Genomic DNA, 7182 nt, shown 5'->3' with positions numbered 1-7182 from the left:
CTGCAGGAGATTGTCTTGACCATGTCTACATGCCTAAATGCACTGAGTTGCCGCCATGTGATTGGCTGATTAGAAATTAAGTGTTAACGAGCGTTTGGACAGGTGTACCTAATAAAGTGGCCGGTGAGTGTATATACACATGTAGTTTTTTCCTTTACTTATAGATGCACTTGTATTTTTTTAATTAGTTTTTAATTGTTTTTTCCACGTCTTTTTATTTCCGTGTGTTGTTTTTACAGTTTTCTGTTTCCTGTTTTTCTGCTTTTACTTTACCTTATAAAGTGGGCCGCTTTTCTTGGGTCAGCTCCTYTCCTATTGGTCAATAGACAGGAAGGAGCAGGATCGATGTGCACAATGATTGTGCATGCTTGTGCTTCCTCAGTTTAGCCATTTATGTATTTCTGCTTTTAATTTTGATTCTGTCAGTATCGGTCCTCCATATGTGTGGTTATGTTACAAAGAACTAAAAAAACTGGATTGTAAATTTTAAGATGTCTGCCACAGTTAATTTTAAATAGCTTTAATTCAGCTGTTTTAAGAAGCGTTGAGCCAAAATGCTATGAGATCATAGCTAAAAATGATCCAAAAAACATGCTGAATGCTAGTCACAACTTATTATTCAGCCATTTTTACATCTACAAAGCAGAAGATTAGTGTACTAGTAGCTGTTTTTATATTTACCTAATTTATTGCTAATTAAAATTTAAAGATGGCCACCACAGCTAACTTTAAAAGATTATAATTCAGTTATTTTAAGACTTATTGAGATGAAATTTGTTGTGGAGGGCTAAGAATGATCATATCCTGATCGCCGATGCTAATCCCAAAATAAGCTTACCACTAATGCTAATGCTAATTTTAAATAGTGCTATGATTCAGCCATACCTAAACTTACAGAGCTGAAGTAGCAGTATCAGTAGTATCAGAAAACAATCTTCAGCACAATCTAAATGCAAATACAAAATCCAAGACCCCCACCCACTGTCAGTTATTTGKGGGTGGAACCTGGGGTAGACAATCAGGTGCCACCCCGGCCACCCCTCTGGCTCTGCCCCTGTGATACGCAGCTCTGACATGCATTAAAAAGATGAGCAACAGCAACATCTATGAACCATAAAAATTCAAGTTAGTTATAATACGGTGGCAGTGCAGACAGAGCATCTTTGTTGTGCTGTATGAGATTGTGTAACCTTATTGTTGAGTCACTGATGTGTATCACTTGTCACTGTGGCGTACATGTGATGTTTTAAAGTTATCTTCATGCTACAAAATATTTTGACATGACCAGTAAATCTGTGGCAATCTGCTATGTATGTCAGAGCATCAGATATACAAGTTATGCTATGTTCTTACATCCACTTCAATATGATGTGGAAATGCATGGCAGATGCACAAAAGTCAGGTGGGGGAGTTAGCAACACTGTACACATTGTTTACTCTGCCAAATTGGGCGATCCTTAAAACATTTTTTTTTATCCACTCTAAAGTAAGAATTATCTCACTGCAGTTCTTTACACACAGCAAATATGAAAAATAATATTAAAAAAGCAAATACAGGGTGGAAGAATCATTTAGTTATTTCACTGAGTTCATGATTTTACATTAAGTTGAGCAATACTTAACTGCTACTAAAAAGTGGACATCAAGCTGAAATCTTCGTCACGTCTGCACATCTGACCAAACACGGATGCTGCGCTGCKTCAGGCTGGTTGAAGCAGGAGAAACTTAGCCAGGCGAATGAATGTCAGCATCAATAAAGCTGATTAAGAAGGACCTGAAACACAGAGAGGGTGAAGTTGTTCTGAGTCAACGTAAAAAAAAAAAGTGTGCAGAGCGCGTTACATAATGAGTCAAATGATGACCTTCAATGTAAACTCTTAAAATCAGCAAAAGAGAAGGTACGTGGACACAGCTCATTGTTACGTTTGATGCTACAGTTCCTCCTGATCTACACTGCATGTTAATGTCATAAATATTATGAAGAAAAGCAATAAGACCATCTTTGCTAACATGCTTTTACACCTTTGTGTTTACACATGGTCCATGATAAATGTGGGGCACATTTATAGTTTCTGCACAGTGTTTGGAGAAACACTAGCCTGGTAAAAACCAGACCCTTGTCCTTCACTTTGCTTCGTACGAGGGTCTGGACTCTCAGCTATAGAGAAGCAATTCTTGCTGGAGGCGTGGCCTCTGCTGAAGTTTAAAATGATTGRATCGGTTGGATGTGATGACGTATGCATGCCAGCTCCACTGTGAAGGAGGCTAAGCTAAGAAGCTAACTGGAAATCTCGTGTGCTGTAAACAACCCTACTGAGAGGAGAAAAGTACCGAGYCAAACGAGACAACTGTAAATGAGAGCTGCTGCTTTGTCAGACAAATTTAATTTAATTTRGAAGCCTTATCAACACAGACTGGCTTCATTCACTTCCTCCACTGCTGTATGCTAAACTAAGTAGCAGACACTGAGCAGAAAATTGACGTCGTTCAAAACTCCTCCTTCTATTTGCTGATTGGCCTGAATAAAATGCTCCCGAAGAAATCCTTGTCCATGGAAGAAGTCCCAGACGGAGCAGTGAAGGGAAACTAGAATTGAGCGGAACTGCGTAGGAAAGCAAGGGCCAGGCTAGGGGAACACTACAAAACTGTGAAAATGATGTTTTCAGAAGAGCTCATGATTTATTAAACAAAGAGGGGCTTTTAGAGCACACATCAGCATCGAGGAAAACGGCTGGTGCGTTTTATTGACACTTTAATTTAGCACTCAAAAAATGTCTGAAAGGAGCAAAAGCATGTCAACAAAATATTTAGTCTGCACACAAACAGAGAGATTTCGGTACCCTTGACAGTTTGGAATCTTCTAAAAATTACAACAAAATAAGAGCATTCTTGTCTCGCAAAGTGCTTAAAGTGTCCTCTGTAGTGATAGAGATGGAGAGCCTGGTGATGGACTGCTTGCAGGATTGTTTTTCTGCTGTTTATCCTCTTCTCCGTGTGAAGAAATCAAAGTCCTGACAGATCGTCTCTGGATGCGGACCAGTAAACATATTGACGACCGAGCCCGGTGCAGCAGCAGCAGCAGCCTCTTGTTTATATGCTAATGCAGGACTGAGTCACTTCATAATGAGTGAGCTGTTTTCTGTCAGGCTGTTGGTCATTGGCCTAATTTTAGCTTGAACTCGGTTTTTGAAAAATATCACAAATCAGGATTTTGGAATTAGTTTTCATGTGTCGACATGAACTAATGTGCTGTATGGTCMTCATTTACTCTGAAGTTACAGATATCTGCTGCAAGAAGGAGTAGGGTTTATTGGGCTGAAATATGTTTTGTTTGACAATATGTCAGTCTGTTTGAAAAGTTCTCTAAATTTGATTAATTTTTTTCCAGACACAAAACTTCAAACATTACTGGTCTTGATTTAAATTCAGTGAATCTAGATTTATTTTTTAGAAGTGCTGTAATATTTTGGTTTAGCTATAATTTTAATTTGAAATTCTGGAGATGACATCTTTGTTTCATTTTCTAGATGATGCCTTCTTTCCTATAGTTACGCAGGAATCTTGTAATAAAACCAAACAACTCATAGAGACTGTGCCTAAAACTGATTACAACCTTTGAATGGACAACAAATTGAAACTTAGATAATAATCTTTTAAACATTAATGGCATGCACTGTCCTTTTAAATAAATAAATGAAATGAAACAGAACATAGAACTAGAGCAGAGCTGCTATATTCCATCTTCATTTCATTAAACTTAATGACAACATGAGACAACTTTGTGTACTATTGGAGCCCACACACACACACACACCAGTAAKTGAGTRTCCTGTAAGCTGGCAGCGATGGGTAGACCTCAGCCCCCAGCTGTGAGGAAAAAAGCGTCTGTTTCTCCTGCGACTGTGCCAGACTCTGGTGGYGTGATAACCTCACTCTTTATCTCCTTCTGAGCACCACCTGTCTCTCATTACTGGACACGAGAGCTCTGCACAAGCTAATGTGAAAAATCAACACATAAAAGTYTGTCTGGCTTTGCTAAGGCCAAATGTCTGTCTCCTCATTTTGGTCAATTTGAACGATTCTCTGCAACAGGCAGCATAGGAAAAAAAAAAGTTTTTTTATTCAAGGTTTTTGATTTTCAGTATGTAATATGAATCAAAGTTTTTACCAGGTTCCAAATCTTACCTCAAAAGTGCAAAAATACACAAGTGATTTCACAGTGTCAGTAGTCATTAAACAAATACTAAGTCAAAAAGGAAAAGCTGCATGTGGTAAAACTAAGTCTGCCCTGCTGCCCTCGGGTATTTTGACCCAAAAGCAGCAGGAGGATTAAAAGGGAAAGTAGCAGTAAGGTGCWGCTAAATAAATGCTGCCCATCAATCTGGGAACTGTTGAAGGTCTTTTCTAAGTTGTTTGTATTCGGGTATTCTGCTGTAAGAAACGTTTTTCAAAAGTGGAACACATTTAAAGCAATCAGTATTCCCAGGAGTGGACATCCCCAGGAAATCCAGCTTCTGACTGTGCAGTGCACAGAGAAATGACTGCAAATAAACAGAGCTACACCTCRTACCCCACAGGTTTTAATTATCATGTCAAATTATAACGTTTTTGACAGTGCAATCAGCAAAAAACTGGAAAAGTATGCCTTATTTGCAAGAGTCAACAGAAGAAAGTCTTTTCTCTTGCTTAAAATATATTAATAATAAGACAACAGTATTTAGGCTTGAAGCTTAGTTGCGTCTAAAATGAGTCAAGATTTCTGGAACAAAGTAGAGATAGATGTAGAGATATTTGGTAAAAACCAAGAACAATATAGCAGCACAAACACTTAATGACTGTCTCAGTTCAGGCTAGTGCTCACTTAATGYATGTTTTGATAGTCAATTAATCTGTCGATTTACTATTTAGATTAGTTGATTAGTCAACAATTATTCCTGTCACATTGTCCATCTATGCTCCCTGTTGAAGCACCTCCTATTTCAACTCCAGTGCACATCTCATCTCACCTGAACTTATTCATGTGTTTCTACCATTAATACATGTGTTCATAAACAAATGAAATTAAACACAAATTAAACTGCAAGTAGTCTTTTAAACAAACAGCTAATACACAAATAACTCAATACAGCAGCCTCTCCCCCAGCCTGAGGGGCTGTTAACCTGCCCTGCAAGGTGTAGACGTAGATATGTAAGTCCAAAATACACTAAAGAATACTTTTGATTAGAATGACGATCAAGTTCATAAAAATAACAAAATAATCCATCCTTTGGGAAATATGTACAGGAACAATAAGTCATTCAATAAATCAATGCTATCAATTATTTTGAATAATCAGTGCAACACTAGTTCAGGGGTTGCAGCCCCCCGTAGACTGCAGCCCACGGAGGCCACACCCTATGCACTCCAAGTAATCTGCATAAAACAGTTGTGAAATGAGACAGTGTAGTCCTTGTATGACGTATGTTTGCATGTCCACATGCTGCCCCGTTACATGGTGTTGTGTTTTATATCACGTGGTTCAGTTGCAACTTCACACAATTCAATATTAAAAGAAAGTTACACATAAATAGGTAAAAATTATTAATAATTTTGGTTTTAGTTTGAGTATCAGTACTTGTAATTTCATTTAATTAAACATCTCACTGAAGCAGAACTATTGATACCAAAAGCGTTGGTAAAAAATTAATCTGTCTGGGGCTGCTTTAGCTGAATGAATTAAACAGAAATAATGATGAAGATTACTATGCAGGTTTTACATTTCTCCTTATCCACCCCCAGAATAAGTTTGCTTACCTTTGATGATGGATMTGAAACTAAAGGTGTTTGTGTTGGTTTTGTAATTTGCGGAGCAAATGAACCACTCACCAGCTGTTGAAATAAGCTTAATGAATGGAAATACATTGATGGCCCGATCTCTGCATCCAGACTTTCTCCTCCCTGCTGGAAGGAGCAGCATATGTCTGTGGCTCTGGCACTGGATCAAAGCAGGAGAGGAGCCACCTCTGCTGGTGACAGCCCGATCTTCGCTGTCTGGGCCAGAAGTGCCGATTTATCATTTAAGTTTTTACACTTCTATTCTCTACAGTTGAGTTTTGGACTTAGATTATAAAATTAAAGCTCAGTTTGCTGCGCAAATTATGACATACATTCTTTCTAGAGAAGGAAGGGCGTCCCTGTGGTTTTGTGCTGTCTGGGTTATTTTATACATTTCAGGTGCAGATGAAAAACTGATAAATAATTCATTTTATGTCAAGTACAGCACCAGTTTTGAGCTGAATAATTGTTTTGCATCGATCTTGTAATTATCCATCTTGGTTTACCTTGACATTTAGCAGGTCAATAATTGTGTATTACCGGGGACATCGGGATAACACTGGATCAGAACAAACAGGACTGCRTGTAATATATTGTGTTATAATCAGCTTATCTGGCTGAAGCCCAAGTGTGCAGAGACACAGCAGCCTGGTTCATGGAGAATTAATTTGATCATGGCAGGTTTGTGGGAGACTCTGTTGGCTCGAAGGGGAACAGATGTGATGGACCCCAGGACAAAAGTGGGCATGATTTTTTTTTAACAAAACCTAAATACAAAGGTTTGTGCTTAACCTCTGATGGAGTACAATCATTTTATTAGCCTGGTCATTTTAATTCAAGCTTTCAWTTTTATTATCACAAATTTCATACATAAAATGAATAAAGGTCGTTATGTTAAAGGCATGTATTTTTTATTGTRTTTAAAAGACTTTAGACCATGATGAAAACTGACATAAAATAAATAAAGCCCAGTTTATACCACACTGGTTTTGAGTGAAACCATAGTTTTTCACTGTGGTTCMGCAATTTATGCACTCAACAACCACACCATTTTCCTCTGAAACCAAACATTTCTGAGTCCAGGTCACAGAGCAGGTTCTGTGYTTGGACCATAGACGTCCACTGGTAGTGTCTGTGACAGCATGGAGGAGCAGAAACAGACCAAACAGGGCAACAGCTCACAGCCTCCATAGAAACTAATAGATAAACAGCAGCTGAACTGGATCTGTTTCACAGATTATCGGTCATGGTTTTACAATAAATTAATAATTATGTTAATTTCATTCAACAATTATGTACGTGTATGTTCCACAAGCTAATATCTGTTAACCAGTTTAATAAATAACAGTGATTACATGGACTTTATC

General features: G+C 38.1%; 1 protein-coding gene across 1 annotated transcript in view; it reads left to right on the top strand.

The window, feature by feature from the left end:
* rimbp2b (RIMS binding protein 2b) overlaps window positions 1-7182 on the top strand; it is a gene marked incomplete at its 3' end in the record, with an annotated part of 94337 nt that overhangs the window by 43194 nt on the left and 43961 nt on the right.

This window comes from Austrofundulus limnaeus, unplaced genomic scaffold, assembly GCF_001266775.1.
Source record: "Austrofundulus limnaeus strain Quisiro unplaced genomic scaffold, Austrofundulus_limnaeus-1.0 Scaffold369, whole genome shotgun sequence".
NCBI lineage: Eukaryota > Metazoa > Chordata > Actinopteri > Cyprinodontiformes > Rivulidae > Austrofundulus > Austrofundulus limnaeus.
This window is presented reverse-complemented; position numbering and strand designations above follow the sequence as displayed.